We start from the raw sequence: 24703 nt of genomic DNA, 5'->3' as shown, positions 1-24703 counted from the left end.
TGTCGGGTGTTGCGCTGCCACTGATCCGATATTGATAGGAAATCAATAAAAAAAAGCAATGGCCATTCCCTTAAAGTATTTTATCTGCAGGTTACATGTTAACAATTTTGTAATAATGTTTTACCACCAAATGAAAGATATCGCTTGTCCTATCAATATAGTGTTGGTAAGCGGAGCAAAAAAAATGCTTACAGTGCGAAAACAACTTTTTAATGTTTAAGTATTTTTAGGTCGGTTTCCGATGCTGGTGCTGAGACCTTCCCAATTGCCAAAATGAAGCAGTGGCAAAGAACTGAGCCGAGCGCTGCCTTCATGGACTCAATAGAAAGTTTCAGCCGTGTTCAGTCTTGGTGGAGAGCAACGTTTGGCGAGCACTTTGGTTTTAGCGATAGTCATGGGTTTCAGCACCCAGAGTCCCACTGATCGAAACTTCTGACAAGTCTCTATAACGATGGCAAACGTTTTGTGACATTACAGTGCCCTTTAGCTTAAAAGGGTCGTTTCCTTTCAGTTAATGAATATCTGCAGGATATTATAAAAGAAACAAACCGAACTGCTCTCACCTTCTCTGGTTCCACCAGCGAGTCTCCGCCACTGCTCAAAGTGTTTGTCATTGTCACCGATGCTGGCGTCATGAGGACAGTGTCAGGCCCCTGCAGAGCTGCAGAGCACCCTGGTTGGCTGCCATGCTGTCTACGTGATGACAGTGCCACAGCCAATCACCGGTGGCAGAGACCCACTGATGGATCTTTTGGAAGTTGAGCACAGCAGAGTTGGGAAAAGAAGAGAGGCTGGTGTTCCAACTCCTAAAATCTTTAAGTCTTTAGTAGTCCATAATAAGAATTAACCATAGTGAAAAAACTCTTCCAACTGTGTGGACAAAAAAATGGGGGGGGGTTTAAAGGTGACGCGTTTCGATCTGTATACAGATCTTTATCAAAGCCAAACCCCATATGGCAACAGGAAATCTTTATAGTGCGCAAAGACCAATCAATTCATTCACTGATGTCAGATGATTTACTAAACGGTCCTGAAAGATCAAATAGCTGCGCACAACAGAGATACATATACTCACAGATATTTACTGAAAGATATATAAGATACAGTGGATAGATAGATGATATATAGATAGATATTAGATAGATAATAGATATTACATAGATGATAGATAGATAATAGATATTAGATAAATGATAGATAGATAGATGATATATGTTAGATAGATGATAGATAGATACAGTAGATAGATAGATAGATAGATAGATAGATAGATAGATAGATAGATAGATAGATAGATGTATATTAGATAGATAGCTAATAGATACTAGTTAGATAGATGATACATAGATATTAGATATGCTAGCACTTTGACTTAGACTAAAGCAGAACTGTAATCAATATTGTCATATATTTTCAATACATCAGAAGTAATATATTCCTGTAATGTAGTCTTAAGGACACACATCATTCATTCGCTGTTTCATTAACTCACAATGACAGTGACTATTATGAGCTGATATGTCAGCAATGCACTTTGTAAACCTCTATAATTCTGCCCTGTATCCTCCGGAAATTACAAAGTGTAAATACTAATCTACTGTGTTTACACATTTGCAATACATTAAATGGCTTCATTGAAAAGCCTTTGACCCATGCGGCTTATATTTCTAAAGTGGAGCCACACATTTTGATTGCCTTCATATAGCTATAAAGGGAAAAGATAAAACTGTGGGTCAGTGATGCCGCCACTAGGGGGGGTTACTGAAGACAATACACTATGGGTGTGACAGGTATTGGTCAAGCACCAAATTGCCTCTATTAAAAGTTCACATTATGGATTTATGCCGAGATCCAAATACCTCTATGCTAATAAATGTATTGGAGTATTCCAATCTTAGACATTTGTAGCTATAAATGGCTGATAAACACAGGTCATAGCTCCGAAGCCCACCGCTATCTCCAGAACTGGAGTCCCCTCCCATCTTGTCCTACTGCTAACAGGCACATTCAAAAGGAGTAGGAATGGAGATGTGGCTGCTCATCTCTCTTCATTCACTTTTCTGGGGATCACAGAAAAAGCAGAACTCTCTTGCTCGGCTCAGTCCATTGAGGTGAATGAAGATAGATATGCACATGTGTAGCCACCTCTGTATTCATTCCCTGCCTGTATGCGGTGGCTAGTAGCCACCTTACTTGGGGGGATGTGAGTCTTAAGACCGTTTGCCTATAGAAAGCACAGGGACCTTTATCTATCAGACATTTTTTATATATCTTGTGGATAAACCATACATGTCAAAGATGAGAAATCTCCTTTAAAGGAGTTTTTCACTACTCGGACAACCCCTTTTCAATCCCTATGTTTCCTCCCAGTAAAATAATCATATTAATACTCACCTCTAGTCCTACAGTGTTGGTACTGACTGTCCCAGAGATCACGTGACATTATTATGTCATGCTATCCCTGCAGCCCATCAGTGTTGGCTTCACTGTCTCCTCATTCGGACAAAGCAAGACATCCAGAAGTATTTAGAGAGCAGCCAGAACTCCCATCTCCTCCGGATGTCAATTGCGTTCTTAGGAGAGAAGATTGAAGTCAGCGCTGATTGGCAGCAGGGATTGCAAAACATAACAATGTCAAGTGAGCCCTGGGAGAGCTAGTGCCGACATTGCTGGAACGGTGCCTGCACCCAAGGTGGGAGGAAGCATAGTGATGGAGAAGGAGTTGTCCGAGTTGAGGACAACCTCTTTAAGGTCTGACACTTTGCAATGTATTCTCTGTTATTATATTACTGGGATGGAGCTTAGTGATGGAGAAGAGGTTGTCCGAGTTAAGGTCTGATACTTTGTAATGCATTCTCTGTTATTATTTTACTAGGATGAAGCTTAGTGATGGAGAAGGAGTTGTCCGAGTTGAGGACAACCTCTTTAAGGTCTGATACTTTGTAATGTATTCTCTGTTATTATTTTACTGGGATGGAGCTTAGTGATGGAGAAGGAGTTGTCCGAGTTGAGGACAACCTCTTTAAGGTCTGTTACTTTGTAATGTATTCTCTGTTATTATGTTAATGGGATGAAGTTTGGTGATGGAGAAGAGGTTGTCCGAGTTGAGGACAACCTCTTTAAGGTCTAATACTTTGTAATGTATTCTCTGTAGTAATTTGGTATCTCACAGATCTTTAATGCCCTGCCTACTACCACTTGTATCACTATAAGTCTGGACCTCATGGACCACAAGGATCATATAAAGTCATTCCATGGCCATCAGTGAAAGTCATAAAAAACTACTAGGAGATGAATCCCATCACCCTGTCTCCCAGCTTTCTTGTAAACATGTATCAGTTCCGTACGATGAGGACGTAGAAGTGTTTATGGTCCTTTTCTACACACATAAGATCATAGAGACACTATAGGAATGTTATGGAGACAAATATGACACCAACCCTAAGTGCTGGCCCCTTCTCCAAATTTACCCAGCCTGCAAAAATCTCGTCTGTCTGGACGCCAAAAGCCTAAATATAAACTAAGATAACTTTTAATAACAAGACAAGCACTTTTATAAGTTGCTAGCTCTGTTTTCAGTAGGAAAGGAAAACTTCAAGGGTTAGTGAAATGTGCTTACACTTGAGCCTATTAGGGAAGGACTTGGTGACAGCTCCTGCTGGAGCTGTCGCCTATAAAATCAGGCGTCTATGAATGTCACACTATATTTGACGCCAGTGTTCACAACGTTTCTCTATAAAAAGAAAAAAAATCTTCTCCGGTTCTGTCCTTGGCTAATTCTTTTCTTTGCACACACAATGCAAGTTCTGCACCAGGGGTGGACATACAGTATCATTGGTGAAACCTGTGCAGCAGGGGCCCAAGAAGTAAGGGGCCCCACTTACACCTCCAAAGCAGGTAGAATTGTGCTTAATTACGAACGAATGCACTGCAAAGGGCCCATATATTGTTCTGTCGAAGTTTGTTCTTTTTCTGCACAACGTCCATTAAGAAGGAGCAAGAGAAGAGTGTGAGTGATGGAGGAATAAAGGGAGTCCGACAGCAAAGAATGACTGTTCAAACCAAGCACAGGCACTTAGCGTACCCTTTCCATGGCCAAATATTTAAAGGGAATCTGTCAGCAGGTTTTTGCTATGTAATCCGAGAGCAGCATGATGAAGGGGCTGAGAGACCCCTATGTCATCTCATGTGAAGCACGTAAACTACAATACATAGGTTGCACCACACGTCCACTTTAAAGACGTATATGTTAGGAGTCGAGTTTCCTCTGCTGCACAGGGGGAATCTCGATCCGTGTCTGCTGCGGTCTCCCATTCTGCTTCGGCCGCAGTGGGCTCTGCTCAGCGGAGGCGCCGCTCCCAGCATCTCGCTAGGACTGATTCTGTGCAAAGGGTTACTGCTGCCTTTTCTGGCTCTCCTGTTGTACCCTGCACTGATCTGCGGCGAGCGGGCTTCTCTGGGACTAAGTCCTTATTTGCACACACTGAGCATGCCCAGGGCAAGATCTCCCGTTGGAGATCGAGGGTCACATGCTCAGGTACTGCAGCACATCCCATTGGTCCTCTTGGCAGGTCCTGAAAGGGCAAAACTTCTGGAGCTGCTTCCTGTGCTGCAACTATATAAACTGCGCATGACCGCACGGCCATGCGCTAGTATTGTCTTGATATAATGTGTGTGTGTAGATGGATGTATGTCGATGGGTGAAAGCTCCTAAGTATCCCTCCCTAGTGTTGACTGCTCGCGGATGATGGTAGCTATCTAGCGCCGACTAGCCATCTGCACGTAACACACATCACAGCGTCCAGTTGCTGTGTCCGCCAGTACGGCGCCGTGCGCTTCCTCTGCGCTTTCCTTACCCAAGCCTGGGTGGTTAGTGGCGTCCGTCAGTGCGGCACCGCATGCACTCTCGTGCCTTTATACTCTATTTTATTAGTTTCCTTACACACCCAGTTGCGGTGTTGTGCCAGCAAGTGGTCTAATCGGACTTCAATCCTAGTTGGGGTTGTGTTCGCTGACTTCTTGCTCGCGCTCTATGTGCGGTATCGCGGTCCTGTGACGCAACAGGATCGCTTCCTTCACGCAGGGTGAAGTTAACCCGTGCATGTATACTTAGTACCGCCATATAGTCCGTCTTACTAGCAGCAGGGTTTTTACCTGCACGGTGGACCTCGGACTGCGAACGCACCTAGTTTCATATCATTTATACTTGGTGCGTTCCGCCAGTCCTTAACAGTATATCTCAGCATATTTATAATGCAAAAAATAAAACTACACAAAGTTTATCTGGTGCTTCTCAACACTTCTTACAAATCCACAAAGGGGATGTTAGCGTCTTAAGAGTTAAAGGGGTATTCTCATCCACAAGATCCTATCCCAAAATGTAGTAGGTGTAATAATAATATCAAATACCCCAATTAGAAATGTAGTTTAGTTCTTCTGATTTGCTATGTCTTTTCATGAGCAGGGATTGCAGGACCTTAGGTATCCACGGTTATGACCACTCATAAAGTGACAGCTTGTTGCTAATGGTCGTAACCATGGATACCTAAGGTCTTACAGTAATAGCATCGTGGCTAAGATTGACCATACTTTATCCCAAAAAATTGGCATAAAATGTAAAAGGTGCAGATTTGTGATCCCCTACAAGCCATTTTATACTGCCCATTTTCGCTACTAATTTTCCCGCATTGCAAAAGATAAAATCTTTTGGCAAATATGCAGCATTTCCACGTTGAAATCTGCAAAAAGTCCCCACAATATGGTGTGGATTATGTTGCTGCTTGGAGTCACCACTAGAGGGAGCTCAGGAGCTCACTGCATACAGTTTTAAAGGGGTTGGCCACAATTTATTTTATAGATTGCGGATCCTTAGGATAAGTCATCAATATCTGATTGGTGGGAGTGCGGACCTCCGCCGATCAGTTGTTACCAGTTCTATAGTGGCCGTGGCCTGGGACTGTAGATCCAACCCCCTATTAATTTCAATAGGGCATGAATCAACAGTACTTGACTGTGGCTACTAGAATTTTGCCACAGCTGCTGTGTTCTTGCAGTATCCGAGAACCTCCAGCCACCATCAAAGTAAAAGTAGTGGCAAAATCCTTAATTACGGTAATTAATATTTTAGCGTTCCGGAAACGCCTCCAACCCAATGTTGCGGTGTCTCCGAGCAGCAGGAACAGGATCTTTTGACTTTAAGGAAACCGTCTTATAAATCCAGAATGCAGTTGTATTCTGGAACCTTTTTGTAGCTTATAGTGCCATGAGCTTTTCTATGTCGAGTGTTTGTACCTTCGCTATCAGCGGATAATACGTATTTTATGGCCTCATCGTGACTCTACAAACGTGACGCTTGCTTTATTGAGGACACAAATGGTTACATCTTGCATCAATACATCTTATTATTTATGAGTGTTTTGCATTGTGTGATGTTATTTTCTTTATGTGTTGGGGCTAAACGTGCGGTGTTTTATATTTAGCTGGAATACGTTCAGTGCTTGGATTGAGCACGTCGTGCTGTTTTTTATACCTTGATTATGTTGTGTTGTTTACTGCAATAAACTTTGTGCTAGACATTTTCCAGCGGATATTTTGCTTAAAAGCTGCCGGAAGGTCAAATCTACGCACATCGTACGGAACCGTACTATACGGATGTATAGTAAACACTAGGGATCATAATATAATATTCTTTCTTCATTATCACCCCTCACTATGTTTTATTCCTAAAAGGGTTCAATTATGCTATTTTATTATTTTGCAGAATTTTGACTTTTTCTTTATTCTTTTTTTTTTTCAATCATTGTAGGTCAGTTTGTAAATAATCTATTGATTGTCAGTCGCGTGATGATGACGTCACCGAATTTCATGTCGATAGTGATGTCAATTGTACAATCCATTTTTCTAAGGGTAGTAAAATGTTTTCTGTGCCTCGATATTGCTGTTACATACCTGTTATGTCATCCCCTTGATGGTTTTTTTTTTTTTGTATTGCCACTCAGAACATCTACCTCCAGTTCAGGGCACTATACATTGCTATAAAAAATAGACTTCAAAGTGAATACATTTTAATAAATGATGCCATTCCTACAGTATGGTTGTGCATTTCTCCAGTGCCATGACTATTTATATGGGTTAATAATTGTCACATAAGAGTACCTCCGTTCTGATGAAGGCCTTATGATTGGCCGAAACGTTAACTATATACAGTGATATAAAATGTATTCACTTTTTTTCGACTTATTTTTTTAGACTACCATGCAGGTTTTTGTACCATACACATTTGGCAAGACATGGCACGGGTACAGAATGCTTTCAGAGTGTTCCCACACTTTACATTTCAAGCAGTCCAAGCAATTTCCCCCATAAGTTCTACAAGAAGAGATGTCTGGAAACTACGCTCGACCCGAGGGGCACATGATCCCACCAGCGCTGCTTGCGCTTTTCTCTGCTGATGTCACATTGACAGGTCAGGTGGTAGAGCGCCTCCATTGCAGAGCCCTGTAGATGGGACATAAGCAAAGATGTTCCTCCCCCATTTCTTTGATTGACACACCGTTCCAATGCTCTTTTCTTTTTAGGGGAAGAAAGGAGAGCGCCTCAGCCCTGTGCCCCTTTTACCATCCTGCCCTTGCTCTTCTTTCTTCCCATCAAAAAGAAAGGAGCACTGGAAAGGAACGTCAACCAAAGAGATGGGGAAGAACGTCGGCAGATCGATTCACAGGCAGCGATGGCGCAAGCACAGAACTAATTGGTGCATCGGCAAACTGGGCCAGAAAAATCCCTGCTTAAAGAAACTATTTGGAAAGTTGCTCGAATGACTGCTGAGGACAGCTGGAAACATAAAAAAGGGAAACTGGACAAACTGTTTAACTTATGTAGAGACTGTGGTGGCCAAAAATCCATAATCAGGGATCATGATCATGTTTTCTTTACGCAAAAACCTTTCAAATTTTCAAACAAATTATTTCACTCTATTTGGTTCTTTCATTGTATGGGTCATACAGTTATCATTATTTGTAACAGTCAGTGGCTAACGGATATCCTAATCATTTATATTTATCATACAGCAGCGTCTGATACAACATGACCAAAATGGACGCACAAGATGAAGTCCTTTTATAATGAGATTGCTTAACCCCTTCAGGCCGCTGCCAATTTCCGCCTTTGTGTTTCTGTTTTTTATTTTTCCCTTCTTCTCAAAGTCATAACTCTTTTATTTTATCTGACCACATAGACATGTGAGGACTTGCTTTCTCGTGGGACGAGTTGTACTTTTGAATGACACCATTCATTTTAACTCTGGAAAATGGGAAAAAAATCCAAGTGCTGTGAAATTGTAAAAGACACAATTCTGACATTTTGTTTGGGGGGAATTGTTTTTATGGTGTATATTTTGTGGTAAAAATTACCTTACAATATGATTCTCTTCATCAATACCATTATGGCAATACCCAATGTGTCCAGTTTTTGTATTATTTTAGTGGTGAAAAAATCAGAAGTTTGCAAAAAGAAGTTTTTTGCGGTTGAGATTCGTAACGTTTTCAGCTGATGGAACTGTGTGATGGCTTATTTTTTGTGTGGTGAGACAATGTTTTTTATTAATGCCATTTTGGTATAAATGTGACTTTTTGATTACATGATGCAGCATTTTTTATAGCATTGTGGCTACCAAAAAACAGAATTTGGCGTTCTTGAATTATTTTGGTAAACAGGTTACTATAATTGTTTTTATATTTATCAGACTTTTTTTTTAAAGATCGGACTTTTCTGACCGTGATGATACCACGTTAAAGCAGGGGAAATGGGAGTTATTTGAACTGTTAGGCCGGCGTCACACTTAGCGTAGGGAAATACGGTCCATTTTTTACAGGCGTAATACGCAGAAAAGGTACTGAACAGTGATCGGTATTCAATGCGAGGATGTGATTTTTTTCTCAAAAAATTATCCGTGTGTCATCCGTATGGCATCCGCACGGCGAGATTTTCTCGCCGGCTTGCAAATGGACATAGAATGTCCATTCTATGTATATAGTGAAAAAATTGGAACAGCATCAAATTACTACCTTACAAGGCATGCAGAGCTCTTCCGACCAGCAATCCAATGGTCAAAAAGTAATAAACTCAAAAAAAAGGAAAAGCAGCACAAAATAATTGAAAAAAGTGGACTTTAATGCCTCAACGGCGTGGCAACGTTTTGGATGTGTTATCCTTTGTCAAGCCATATATATATATATATATATATATATATATATATATATATACATGTCAGTGAGACACATATATATATATATATACCGTATATATATATATATATATATATATATATTTAATACAGAGCTAGGTAGCAGAAAAGCCGGTAATTCAATTGTCTCCTTATCAAACCTGACAGGATATGAGACATGGTTTACATAGAGTAAACCATTTTGTATCCCTTATTTTTTTTTACATATTCCTCACTACTAATGTTAGAAGTGTCTGTGTGCAAAATTTGGGAGCTCTAGGTGTTAAAATAAAGGGTTAAATCACGGAAAAAACTGGCGTGGGCTTCCGAGCAATTTTCTCCGCCAGAGTGGGAAAGTTAGTGACTGAGGGCCGATATTAATAGCCTAGAAAGGGACCATAATTGTTAGCCCCCCCCCCCCGGCTAAAAACATCTGCCCCCAGTGACCCTAGAAAAGGTGCATCTGTAAGATGTGCCTATTCTGGCACTTAGCCACTCTCTTCCCACTCCGGAGTAGCAGTGGGATATGGGGTAATAAAGGGTTAATGTCACCTTGCTAATGTAAGGTGACATTAAGCCTGGTTAATAATGGAGAGGTGTCAATAAGACACATATCCATAATTCATCCAATATTAATAAAGGGTTAAAAAACACACACATTAGGAAAAAATAATTTTAATGAAATAAATACACATGGTGTTGTAATAGATTTATTATACGCTCAATGCAAATTACGACCCTTGTCTTCTGAAAAAAAAAAAACAATATCCCATACCTCTCCGGCGTTACAGTCAAGTCCCATTATGTAAATCCATCTGAAGGGGCTAAATAATTTTACAACCAGGAGCCTGCTAATGCAGCTGCCCCTGGCTGTAAAAACTGGGGAATGAATGGAATGCAGGGAACGTAGCATCGTAGAGTTGCGGTGCTGCGCCCCCTGCTGGCAGAACCTCATATGAACTCTAGCGTGGGAAAATATTTAGAAAAATTCTCACGCTAGGGTTCATATGAGTTTAAGCCAACAGGGGGCGCAGCACCGCAACTCTACGAAGCTACGTTCCCCTGCATTCCATTCATTCCCCAGTTTTTACAGCCAGGAGCAACTGCATTAGCAGGCTCCTGGTTGTAAAATTATTTAACCCCTTCAGACCCTGCGATTTTCTCTGCCCGTAAAATACAGCAGAGAAATATACACCAGATAGGAGCTGCCCCATACAGAAACATTGGTCCGTGTGCAATGCATTTTTTTTTGCGCTTCTCATACGTCTGTATTCCTCTTTAGTGTGACCCCGGCCTCAGGTTTCTTATATTTTTTTCATATTTGTGAAAACATTTTTTTTCTTTTCACTGTTCTTGTTAGCCCCCTTAGAGGACATGAGGTTGTGATCGTCCGATCGCTTGTGCTATATACAGCTATGCCTGCATATAGCAAAAATCCAAGCTACAGGCAGGGTTTTAAAGGAGCTCCGTAATGACAGGCACAGGGGTCATCAGCTGACCCGCGGTTGTCATGTCAAGCCTTTAGTGACCTGCGATCACATCATGGACGCGCTGATGTGCGGAGAGAATGACACGTATGCATGCTGACAGGTGTTAAATGCCGCTGTCAGAGATTGTTAGCGGCAGGTCCTAGATGTAATACACAGCCATCATCTGACAGGTATGGGGATGGCTCCCAGCATGACCCCGCTTCATACACCCACTAATTTTAGCTGTATGTATGTATGGTGGATGTTGTAAAGAGGTTAATATTTCATGCTCTTGCTTCCATAGAGTGAAGCTGCAAAGTAAAGCATTCATTCATTTTGTAGTATCTGCACTATCCAATTTATCAGCACTTCATGTAAATTTTTTAGAGGACATGCCACCAGCTCAAAAGTGACCATTGTTTTGCCCTTATCTAATTTCCATTGCCTCCCTGAGTATTTAATTTTTTTCATTAGGTTTTTTTTTTGTATTCTCAATATGGTTCTAGAGATATGGGCCTTTTTATTTAGTACCCTTAATATACTAATTTTTATCACATTTAACACTGGCATTTGTTTTACAGGGTCCTCTGGGGCGTGTCTTTAGGCCGCTCTGCATTATTACCCAGTGAGCTACGCCCACTTAGTAAAGACCATAAAAAATAGCAGTAAATGTAAAGGGCCATATCTCTGGAAATTAAAGACGGATTAAAAAAAAGCAAAAACAGAAATAATAAAACAATATGAAATACTCAGGTGAGCAACAGGAGTAAGGTAAGGGTACAAAAATGGCCATTTTTGAACTGGTGACTTGTCCTCTAAGAAATTGCTATTTACGTATAGTTAATAAAAAGAAAAGAGAGAAAAAATAGTCAGGGAGCAGTGGGAATAAAATAAGAGCAAAAACTGGTCACTTTTGCTCTGGTGTCAGGTCCTAGTTAAATGTTCAAGTATGGAAAATGGCTAGTATTCAACAGGGCACCTTCAGATGTTACACAGATTCTACACTCTTTACTTCCCTCTTCAGTTACTTGCTGAACTATTTTTCACATTTATTTTAACCGTTCATTAATTTTTCAAAAGTATTCCCTTAGAAGAGAATAACTCTAATCAAAGTTGCAATAAATCACAGACTAAAAAGTAGTAAATTTGCCAAATATCAAATGTTTTTGTACTGGACACATACATTGTGTAGGATTAATCTCTCAGTGATATATTTTATGCGTCATCACGAATCACTGCTGGCATACACGCACCTAAAATGGAGACTTATATCAGAGACAGGTGGAATCTGAGAGCATGTAAGCCAGATCCTTTAATGCATGAAGTGGCCAGCTGTTCTTGTAGATCTTTGTGTACTTGTTCTGCAACCTGCTTCTGGAAAGTTAAGAGTTCAGCTGGGGATAAAGATCTGAGTGTCACTTATACAGTAGAAGCAAGTGAAAAACAAGTCCTGAGGAAGTAGCTGCAATTTTGACTTAATATTGTGGAAACCCAATATGTGGAAACACCAGCATAGGCTTAAAGGGGTTGTCAACTACTGGGACAACCCCTTCTTGAACTACATATTTGGCCCCAATAAAATAAAAAAGCCTATACTCACATCCCGTGCAGTCGCTGTTCCAGCGGTGTCAGCACTCTTGGTCCCATAGCTCCTGTCATGATCCAGTCCAGAGTTTGTTTTCTGCTATCTTCTCTCTGGACTGGTCATGTGGGGGTTAACCCCCTCTGCCTCATTTTGGAGCTGGCTGGGCTTTTTTAGTCCTCTACAGTCTGCTGGCCAGCGTCAATGATAGTTCATGCTTCCAGGCTAGAGCAGCTGACCCGTATACCCTGGTGATGCCTCTGACTTTCTGAATTTGGTGAGACCAATTCCCTATATCTGACTTAGTGTTCATCTGGTGGTTTTCCTTACAGTGTATGCCTGATCTCTGAACCCTGCCTCTTGCTTTCTGTCTCTGATACCTCGTACCCCAACCACCGGCTTTGACTTCTGGCTTGTACCCCAACTTTGTTTTATGTCATAGTAACATAGTAACATAGTAACATAGTAACATAGTTAGTAAGGCCGAAAAAAGACATTTGTCCATCCAGTTCAGCCTATATTCCATCATAATAAATACCCAGATCTACGTCCTTCTACAGAACCTAATAATTGTATGATACAATATTGTTCTGCTCCAGGAAGACATCCAGGCCTCTCTTGAACCCCTCGACTGAGTTCGCCATCACCACCTCCTCAGGCAAGCAATTCCAGATTCTCACTGCCCTAACAGTAAAGAATCCTCTTCTATGTTGGTGGAAAAACCTTCTCTCCTCCAGACGCCAGATGCAATTGGCATCCAGATGTCACACGTTTTGGATACCGCGCTCCTATGTAGCTCTGACTTCTGGTTTGTCTCTGACTTCGTGCATTGGTGCGACCTCTGGTACTTCTGCTCCTGACAGTTTCTGACTCTGCTCATCTGACCACTCTTTTGTTACCTGTGACACCTGTGCGGCTGCTCAGTGATGCTACGCGGTTAGTGTGCAACCTTTCTTCCCTCATCAGTACTCCCTGGTGGAAGTTGCACTGGACTGCACTGCAACCACATCACAGCTCCTGTGCGGTGTTGTGACACGTGATGCCAGTGCCAAATCAGTACTGGCATAACTGTCTCTGCCTTAATACGGATTGACCACGAAGAGATAGTCAGAGATCAGCTGCAGCCCAGACTTCCTCTTCACGTTCAATCGGTACGAAGGTGGGAACATTGATGCCAGCGCTGATTGGACACTGGGCAATACGTGTCACAACACCGCAGGAGAGCCCTGGGACCATGAGTGCTGACACTACTGGAATGGCGCCAGTATAGGAGGTGAGGATAGGCTTTTTTATTTTATCGGGGCCAAATATCAAATATTTAGTTCAAGAAGGGGTTGTCTTAGTAGTGGACAACCCTTTAAAGAAGACACATTGGCTCTTCTGACATGACTGTTTAAGAAAAAAAAATTGCATTCTCCACACAGTGGCATAAATAGTATGAGTTCAGGTGTAAAATTTGGACCTGGGCCCCTTCCTGCATGTTGGACAGATATATGGGATCCTGTAAAGACATATGTGTTCACCTCCAGGCCTCATGTAACAATGTGCCCCATCCTGTAATAATATCCCCAATCAGTTAAGAGTGTCAGTATTTGGCATCCCCCTTGTTAAATACTGATACTCTTAACTGATTGCACCCCGACTGATTGTGCAGGGACACCTCCACCTCTGGTAACGCCCAGTTGTCAATTTATTTATACGATTTCTAAGAGGAATAACAGAGGATTGACACAATGTAGTTTTTTAAGAAAAAGTTCTCCATATTTGTATATGATGAATACAAATATTTCCTAAAACCGATGTCTTTGGAGAATTGACAAATCCTCAGAATAAATTCATAAAGGACCCTTTATGTACATTAACCCTTTCCAATCCAATGTCTGACCTGTTCCAATCCAGTGTCTGACCTGTTCCAATCCAATGTCTGACCTGTTTCGCTTCAATGTCAGAAGTCGTTGCACTTTTTTATTTTTTCTTTCATTTGTTTTAAATACTGCTGACTTTAGCCAGCACATAGCGCAGGTTTTGCTGTTTCTTTATCTTGGCAGACCATGTGCATTGAAAAAAAAAATTGAAAAAATGGATTGTAAATGGTTAAAATGTTAACTCCATTTTAAATTTCTTAATTAAAGGCTTTGATGTAAACATTTGAGGGTTTAAGCCCAAAACCTGAGGCTGCACTACTGAGGGATTCTGATGGCAAACTATCTCATTCTGATTTTGTCAGGTAACTTGTTGTCATGGAGACCGTTACGAGGTGTCAAACCACAAGTGATATCCATTTTACCATCTGTCAGGATGTAGATGATGATGTGGACAGTGATTTGTATGTATAGGGTTTCCATGACAACACTGCACATGTAAGAAAATAAGAAAAGAGATTTTTGGCCAGTAAATTCAAGCAATCATATTCCAGTATAAAATGGGGCTTAACCCCTGTCCCTTGGTTTGTCCTTTAATCACCCTGCCTGGGCCTAGCATTCAGTCTCCGTCACTGCTCCTGGTGTCTGGTACTGTCTGCAGCGGTACATTGAGTAACTGAGCTCAGCATCTCGTGCCGTCGATTCGAATCGTTGAGCTCAGTGATTGGCTGCAGTGCTGTCAACATCAGAGAAATTATCCGTTGCAAATCCAGGCTGTCCTGTCTGTATACTTTGTTTTGCTTCCTCCGGACCATCCTCCATCCATTACACAGCACACAGCAGGGGCACATTTATAAGATTATCTCAGCACAGGAACATTTTTTTTAACACATCCAATTGTGGAAGTTATTATTATTCCAAGATCTATTGATTAAAGTATACTATATTCATTGAACAACCCTTTTAAGTCAACTACTTGGCTTTCTTAATCGAGGCCACTATCACCCATTTAGTTTCCAGTGGACTCCAGTACAATAGTCCCTGGTCTGGAACTAAACCATCTCTTACAGTGGGGCCTGCTCTTCTGTACCACCTTCAATGTGACACCTCACTATCTCACGATCCTTCTCTGAGTGGTATGGAGGGGATCCAGGTTTACTGACCGTACTTCAGCATAGCCCAGGTATACAGCTATCCCTATTTCTCAGAACTAGTCTTCACTTGTCTTGTCTCTAGACAGGAAGCAGTCACGTGATTCTCTTCCTGTCACTCACAGTTTCGCACAACAAGCCACACACGGCACTTTGGTGAGTTCTACAGTTATCTCCTTGTTACTGCACTCGCAAAGGTTATCCTGGACCAATTTGTATATATAAGACATTTTATCAATAAGCATCTGTAACATCTGTGCGGACTCATGCCTCCTCTCTTTCCACTTTGGCCACTGGGCAGTGCCGCGCCTTGATTGCTTGCGATTGGTGACAGCGCCAGTTCTTTTTTTTTCCCTGGTTCTTTTTGGTTGCTGCTTGGAGCTAAGAGGTTAGTTTTGGTCTAAGTTTTAATCACTCCTTCCTGAGAGCCCTGGGACGGGAAGTTAACTATTTAAACCTCTGAAGCTCTGACTCCTATTGCCAGTCAATGGCATTGCTTTCCTGGTATATTCTGTATTCTGTTGTGCTGAGCGCCTGTTTGTCCTGATTATTCCTACTCTTTGACCTCAGCTTGACTTTTCTGTCTACCTGCTTGCTTTACGTCCCTGACGTGTCCTCTTGGTTTTGACCCTGCTTGGCGACCCTTCCTGCCTCTGGTTCCCTTCTCCAGGTTGCAGCCCTTCCACGGTAGCAATCCAGTGGACTCCGTTGTAAGATCAGATCCATATAGTGGGGTTGAAGGATGAGATTTCTCTGTAATCTTCTGTAATCTGTGAGATGGAGTGGCTAGTGCCAAGTCTGTCCAATGCAGCCTTTTTGAGCTTGTGGCCTAAAGGTACCGTCACATTTAGCGACACTGTAGCGATCTAGACAAGATCCCGATCGCTGCAGCGTCGCTGTGTGGTCGCTGGAGAGCTTAGTAACCCGATGTTTACCCTGGTTACCAGTGCTAATGTAAAAAAAAAACAAACACTACATACTTACATTCCGGTGTCTGTCCCCCGGCGCTGTGCTTTCCTGCACTGACTGTGATCGCCGGCTGGCCGTAAAGCACAGCGGTAACATCACCGCTGTAATCTGCTTTACGGCTGGCTGGCGCTGACAGTGCAGGGAAGCAGAACACCGGGGGACGCGACAGACACCGGAATGTAAGTATGAAGTGTTTGTTTTTTTTTACATTTACACTGGTAACCAGGGTAAACATCGGGTTACTAAGCGCGGCCCTGCGCTTAGTAACCCGATGTTTACCCTGGTTACCAGTGAAGACATCGCTGAATCGGCATCACACACGCCGATTCAGCGATGTCTGCGGGAGATCCAGCGACGAAATAAAGTTCTGGACTTTCTGCTCCGACCAACGATGTCACAGCAGGATCCAGATCGCTGCTGCGTGTCAAACACAACGATATCGCTAGCCAGGACGCTGCAACGTCACAGATCGCTAGCGATATCGTTGTGAAGTTGGTCAGTGTGAAGGTACCTTTAGGCAGATGTGACAGCAACATGCTCAACCTTTACTTGTCGACGTGGCAGATCAGGCATAGACACAATTAGCATATGCCCGGGCATACAACCATAACATCATTTTGCAACCAGATTTACATGGGGTATGATTCCGCTTCACAACAGAACCAGCTCATTCTATGTCCATAGAGAAAGGACTAACCATCCTTCCCATACTCTTATATCTTATAGACAGTAATGCACCTTTAGACTGGACTTTACGACTGATTATTAAACCCCGGCAAATCCCGTATTAAATTTTCTGTATCTTTCTTCTTCCTTTTCTGAAATTTCAATGCAAAGTAAATATAAATGTAGCTAATGGTATGGCTTTTGCTTCAATAATAACAGTTTTCTGACTTTTCTAAGCCCAACGAGCCTAAGCGTGAAGGCAGACAGGCAGAACATATTTTATTATTAAACACGGAGCATGTCATTGCATCTTTCCTTCGGCTGATTTAAAAACTAAAGTTTATCCTTTCTGGTTTCATTACTCGTTAAAATATCCAATCTTGAGGAATAAATAACTTTAAACTGCAATGGCTCCATAACCGATACGGAATAACCTGGTCTACAATTCGGGAGCATGCATATTATTCTTTATCCTTGACAGTAATCTATGTACATTTGTTACGCTCGCAGCATTAATGAAGCTCATCCTGAAGCAATGTCACTCCAGCAATGTGTTTCAGCGATATAAAGATACTAGACTTTATTTTGTTTGCATAAAAATACAGTGGACATAGTAAAATCTGTATGTGCCATGTTCCGGAGAATCAGCAGGACTAATGACATAAGTCTTTTGTATGCGAGACAGCTTCTCTGTATATTTTCAGTCATTTCTGTAAGGTAACTTTTTGGGGGTTAATACACAAGGGAATTTTTATCCGTAGAAGATGTAAAACTTTCATAGTACACTGTGTGCAGAATTATTAGGCAAGTTGTATTTTGATCACATGATACTGTTTATACATGTTGTCCTACTCCAAGCTGTTCAGGCTTGAGAGCCAACTACCAATTAGGTAAATCAGGTGATGTGCATCTGTGTAATGAGGAGGGGTGTTGTCTAATGACATCAAAACCCTATATAAGGGGTGCTAAATTATTAGGCAACTTCCTTTCCTTTGGCAAAATGGGTCAGAAGAGAGATTTGACGGGCTCTGAAAAGTCCAAAATTGTGTGATGTCTTGCAGAGGGAGGCAGCAGTCTTGAAATTGCTAAACTTTTGAAATGTGACCACCGAACAATCAAGCGTTTCATGGCAACTAGCCAACAGGGTCTCAAGAAGCGTGTTGGGCAAAAAAGGCGCAAAATAACTGCCCATGAATTGAGGAAAATCAAGCGTGAAGCTGCCAAGATGCCATTTGCCACCAGTTTTGCCATATTTCATAGCTGCAACGTTACTGGAGTAACAAAAAGCACAAGGTGTGCGATACTCAGGGACATGGCCAAGGTAAGGAAGACTGAAAAACGACCACCTTTGAACAAGAAACATAGGATAAAACGTCAAGACTGGGCCAAGAAATATCTTAAGACTGACTTTTCAAAGGTTTTATGGACTGATGAAATGAGAGTGACTCTTGTTGGGCCAGATGAATGGGCCGGAGGCTGGATCAGTAAAGGGCAGAGAGCTCCACTCCGACTCAGACGCCAGCAAGGTGGAGGTGGGGTACTGGTATGGACTGGTATCATCAAAGATGAACTTGTGGGATCTTTTCGGGTTGAGGATGGAGTGAAGCTCAACTCCCAGACCTACTGCCAGTTTCTCGAAGACAACTTCTTCAAGCAGTGGTACAGGAAGAAGTCAGTATCGTTCAAGAAGAACATGATTTTCATGCAGGACAATGCTCCATCACATGCCTCCAACTACTCCACAGCGTGGCTGGCCAGTAAAGGTCTCAAAGAAGAAAAAATAATGACATGGCCCCCTTGTTCACCTGATCTGAACCCCATAGAGAACCTGTGGTCCCGCATAAAATGTGAGATCTACAGGGAGGGAAAACAGTCCACCTCTCGGAACAGTGTCTGGGAGGCTGTGGTGGCTGCTGCATGCAATGTTGATCGTAAGCAGATCAAGCAACTGACAGAATCTATGGATAGAAGGCTGTTGAGTGTCATAATAAAGAAAGGTGGATATATTGGTCACTAATTTTGGGGGGTTTTGTTTTTGCATGTCAGAAATGTTTATTTCTAAATTTTGTGCAGTTATATTGGTTTATCTGGTGAAAAAAACAAGTGAGATGGGAATATATTTGGTTTTTATTAAGCTGCCTAATAATTCTGCACAGTAATAGTTACCTGCACAAACAGATATTCTCCTAAGATAGCCAAATCTAAAAAAAAAACACTTCAACTTCCAAAAATATTAAGCTTTGATCTTTATGAGTCTTTTGGGTTGATTCAGAATATAGTTGTTGATCAATAATAAAAATAATCCTCTAATATACAACTTGCCTAATAATTCTGCAAACAGTGTATTCCTCTAGACGAGCTTAAAGGGACTCTGTCACCTGAATTTGGAGGGAACAATTTTCAGCCATAGGGGCGAGGTTTTCGGGTGTTTGATTCACCCTTTCCTTACCCGCTGGCTGCATGCTGGCTGCAATATTGGATTGAAGTTCATTCTATGTCCTCCATAGTACACGCCTGCGCAAGGCACAAGATTGCCTTGCGCACGCGTGTACTACGGAGGAAACCAAATCACATTCAAGACAATATTGCGGCCAGCGGGAAAGGAAGGGGTGCATAAAAGAACAGAAAACACCGCCCATCGGACCGTTAACAGAACCCACCAAATTCAGGTGACAGAGTCCCTTTAAATAAAAACATCATATGAAATGTGGCAGAAATAACCTTAGCGTGCCTCTGTATAAAATCTGATACGTTCGGTCCTATGGGTGCCATATTATGGTTTTGTACATCTCATAAATGGCCATAATATTACACATATCATGTGTCCTAACCATAGGAACTTTAAAAAATCATCCTAACAGCCATACAGAAGTAAGTGCCATCCACAAAAAAATAAATTAAAATTAATTTACTATCGACACTTTTAAAAGTAGATTTAAATTATATTTAAATAAATAATAACTTTTTAGAATTTTTGCTTCATCTTCTATAGTTTCTCATACAGGCAGGAGTAAATTAGAATACGAATCCAGGTTTGGCTTGAAAGCAAAAAGTTTAGGACTATGATGTCAGATGTCAGTTTTTCTCCTAAAGCTATGGTCACACGTTCAGTATTTTACATCAGTATTTGTAAGCCAAAACCTGGAGTGGGTGATAAATGCAGAAGTGGTGACATGTTTCTATGATACTTTTCCTCTGATTGTTCCGCTCCTGGTTTTAGCTTACAGATATGTAATACTGACCAAATACTGATAGTGAGAACGTGGCTTAAGAGATCTTCCCTTGGTTTTTCACGGATAGATCTCCTACCCATTATAGTCTATGGGTTTGGTAAAATGTCCATCTATTTTCGATGACTGAGTGGTACGCACAAAGTCACTGATACATTTCCGATTTTGATCCGAATGTCAGATCATTCTCCCCAATGCAAGTCTATGGGTCTGCGAAAAAATCACGCGTCCGAGTGCCTCCTGTTAAAGGTGCCTGCACACGAGCCTATATATCGGACTTGTGCTGTCTGATTTTTAATTAGATAGTGCACAATCAGTGCACTGACCCATGTTAGTCAATAGGGCTGTTCGGATGAGTGATTTTCTACTCGGTCCGACCCGACCGAAAAAAAAATAAAAGCATGCGCTACTTTCATCCCAGCCTCGGATGAGACTCACCCGCTCCAGTCTATAGGTGCAAGTAAAAAAAAATGGGACCCTCATGGACCATCCGATTATTTTTTTTTTTTTAATTCTTTTTATTAATTTAAAGATAACAAGGCATCTAAACAATATAGTTAGACTTATCACATAGCGATAAGACCATCCGATTTTTACGACTTGAGTTCTATTATAAACCTAGGAAACTGCATGCGATCGTGTACATGTTTAAATGTAGTTGTATGCGAACAGATCGCACACGGACATAAAAATTGAAAACACGGATGAAAATAAGGAAAAAAAAAAGCATTCAAGTTTTCTGGATGAAATCTGAACCATTTTTCATATGCTCTAAATATGAGAAAGTTGAAAAACTTTGGCAAAACTTTAACCAAACTCTAATGGTAAAAGCCGACAATCTGACCAAACTGAACAATCTGATAAAAAACACTGGCGAAGCTCAGTCCGTTTTTTTGCGTAAGAGAAAAATCACTGACATCTAAATGAGCCCTAATGTCCTAATTGTCGAATACTCAGTGTATTGATATATGCCCTATAGAGATAGTATATAATAACTGCTGGAATCCAGTAATAAAGGTAAGCTCTTACCTTATATCCTGTATGTGAGTAACACCCCATATACTGGTAAAAGGTGACGTGTAATGTTCAGCTCCTCCTCTGGTGCTTTTTCTGGATAATTTTGGACAATAATTGGGTGCTTGTGTATAGAATAATTCCCAGTCCCCGTTATATTACAGTACGCCTGTGGAGACCAGCTCCACACTCGGTGCTCGATCCTTCTCAGACATGCGTTGATGGTGACAGCTGATTTTATTTTTGCTTCCATGTAAAAGGTGGACCCAGGGGGCTATTTTTAGGGCCTGAGTCCTGTTTGCCCAGTGCCAGACTTAATTACTGTCTCTAGAAACCTGTTAGAAAAGAAGCTATTAACTTTCCCAACAGCACAAAAAAATATTATTTTATATCTCCTGATCATCTCGTTACTTTTCATGTTGGAAAGGAAACATAAGAATAATTATACGCGGCCGGGAGAGCTGGGATCACTGGTGAGCGAACGTGCTGGGATAAGGTGTTATCTGAGCATGCTCAGGTGCTAACCAAGTGTATTCGGCGTGCTCGAAAAATATGTTCGAGTCCCCGTGCCTGCATGTCTGTCAGACAGCTGTAACACATACAGGGACTGCCTAATAAACAGGCAATCTCTGCATGTGTTGCCGCTGTCGAGCAGCCACCAGACATGCAACCGCAGGGACTCGAACATATTTTTCGAGCCGAAGACACTTGGTTAGCACCTGAGCAGCCAGCTCTACAGGGCTTAAAGGGATTTTCCCCATTACCTTTATTTTAGCATGTGTTGGGGACATGATTTTATAGCATTTAATATATAAGTATTATAGTTGCGGTCAAAAATTTTGAGACTGACACAATTTCTGTTTTTCATAAAGTTTACGGCTTAATTTTTTTTTAAATAATCTGACATTGTAGCTTTTGATGTTGCAGATTTTCTGCAGCATTTCTGCACCTATTAGTTAAATTGCATTTTTATTTTGACATGCTTTTTTATCATGTGTTGTAGTGCAGTGGTAGCACACTTATCCAATGATGAGGCAGTGAACCAGCAAAGTTCAAAGCAAAACGTCTCTTTTGTGTTCAACTCAAAAAAGCAAAGCACACAATATCCTCCGGATCGCAGCCGGGAAACATATAATCTGGATTACAGTTACTAAACATGCCAGTCCACCTCTGACCGGTTGCCGTGGGTGACTGCACCGCCGTGTTAATGTTCTGCTCACAGCATTACACAGAACATGATATCTTCCTGATCGCATCCGGGAACCATGTCCTCCAATTTACAGTCACTAAACACACCAGTCAACCTCCGAGACCAGTTGCTGTGGGTGACAGCAGCGCTGTATATGCTGTGGGTGCCAGGCTTTTCAGCTTTCTTGGCCGTTTGGCTCCTCTAGCCTGTGTTGCCTCACACAGGTGAAGCTCCGCAGAGCCTCCTGCTCTGTACTCCTGCCAACACCAGACTGACACTGACTCTGAACCTGACACACCCAACCCTCTGCTTCAGGGTTTCTTACAAGCAACCTGTGGCCTTCAACCACATGGAAAACCCGGCCAGGAATGAAACTAACTGCACCACTACCATCCTGTAGCCCGTTTCAAAACACAAAAAGCCCAGCAGGGTTTTTTAAATCTGCCCTGGACAAATGGCTTATCCAGGACCAGTGCTCACTTTTATTCTGCATTGCAATCACAGCTACACCTGTGACTGCAATGTACTCCCATGGCCTCAATATGCCTCCGTGCGTGCTGATCCTGGGGGGAACACACAGCGACCCTCACATGCAACACCAGTCACTGACTCACAGTGTTTAATGCAGCCGGTATTTGGCTTTACCTAATTTTTATTGCAAATTTTTTTTTATTACATGCGTTTTTAGTATTTCTCTGCAGCAGAAATGCGCTAAAGATGTGATTGCAATTTTTACCTGTGGATTCTCCGCATTAAATGGATTCCTATGGGGAAAATCTGTACATAAAACTCAGCGTAATCGCAAGAGAAATTGACATGTTGTGGATTTCAAACCCACCACGCAGGTCAGATTTCACTAAAAAGCACAGAGGGCAGGAGATTTCTATAAAAAAAAGCACAGATAAGTCCACAACCTGTGGACAGAAAAGAGCAAGCAACGATTTAGCTATGCTGAACTGGTCAGGATAACAGGGAAATCCAAAGAGATGTGAATCCAACCAGGAACCATTGACAAGTGGCACAAGCTGAAGGAAAGAGCCAGGCTAAATAGCCGAGCAGAATAGACAATCAGTGGAAGCAGCTGCTGACTGCTAAATCCAAGGAGCAGCCATTCCACTTAAAACCACCGGAGGGAGCCCAAGAGCAGAACTCACGAAAGTGCCACTTACAACCACCGGAGGGAGCCCAAGAGCGGAATTCACAACACTTAATATTACCAAATCTATAAGATGCCAGCCAAAGGTAAATAAACATGGCAGACTCTTGGGCTTTCTGTAGGTTTCTTGACTATCAAGACAATGTGATTTGCACCCCACAATCATATTGTGCATGGCAGTGTGGAAAAAAGATGTTGGAAGGGATCATTTTTCACATTTCCAACCTCTAATATGCCTATGTGACAATTGATAGAGGTATCTAACGAGATAAAATGCTACAATACGAGTTAACTTGCAGCAGATATACTTGGGTGCCGGCTGTATAACTCAGCTGACACCTGCACCTTATGGAACAGGCTCAGCTCTGTTGCCTGCTCCATACATGCAGTGTGCATATTCTTGTATATGAAAAACACAGCACATGGGAAAGTTGTTTTTTAACTTGGAGGAGGCTGATGGACATTTCTGGTCTCATGCTCTTCCACAGCAGCCTTTTTGAGAACAGAGGAGCTATACAATTTGTGAGGAAGACTTTAATAACAAGTGCCGGAGAAGAATCTGTAATAGTAATATATTAGTAGGTACCACAAAATTTGGTATTTACCACCTTTGTTAAAATAAAGATAAAACGTCAAAACCACTATGAGCTCCATAGACAATGTTTACAAGCACAACTTTTTGTGATGGTTACAAGGTGACTAGCAACTTGCCCTCCATGGCCAAACTGTGGAAATGATTAGGGTTGCAAGTGTTTGTGATTTTTGAGGTTCTTCAAAGGGTATGTTTCAACGGTAAGTAAACGCTGTGGGTTAGACGCTGTGTTCATCCGCAGCGTCCAACCCGCAGTGGCCAGATGTTACAGCATAGCGGATGGGATTTGAAGAAATCCCATCTCCACTATGCGTGCACGGACATCTCCGGCTTCCCTGCGTAGACGGACATGTGGCGAGTCTTTCAAGACCGCAGCATGTCAATTTATCTTGTGGAGTTGCTCCGTCTCCGCAAGATAAATTTCCCATCCAATGTATTGGGCGCAGTGATTCCACATGGTTCAATGAACACATGCGGAATCACCGGCGTTCAAAAGCCGGTAGCGCTTTGGACAGAGCAAACATGTTCTGTGTCCAAAGCTCTGCCGCTTCCTGACCTTGGAAACATACCCTTAAAGGTATTTGAATGTAATTTTAAAATAAA

General features: G+C 41.8%; 1 protein-coding gene across 1 annotated transcript in view; it reads right to left on the bottom strand.

The window, feature by feature from the left end:
* The window catches only part of XIRP2 (xin actin binding repeat containing 2), a 122552-nt gene extending 101174 nt beyond the window's left edge, over positions 1–21378 (bottom strand). Inside the window, exon 1 of the mRNA XM_069733074.1 lies at positions 21179–21378. The gene's annotated coding sequence lies outside the window, so the exon portion shown is untranslated. The remainder of the gene's footprint in view (positions 1–21178) is intronic.
* Between the last annotated feature and the right edge of the window lie 3325 nt (positions 21379–24703).

Source organism: Ranitomeya imitator, chromosome 7 (assembly GCF_032444005.1).
Source record: "Ranitomeya imitator isolate aRanImi1 chromosome 7, aRanImi1.pri, whole genome shotgun sequence".
In the NCBI taxonomy this organism is placed as follows: domain Eukaryota; kingdom Metazoa; phylum Chordata; class Amphibia; order Anura; family Dendrobatidae; genus Ranitomeya; species Ranitomeya imitator.
This window is presented reverse-complemented; position numbering and strand designations above follow the sequence as displayed.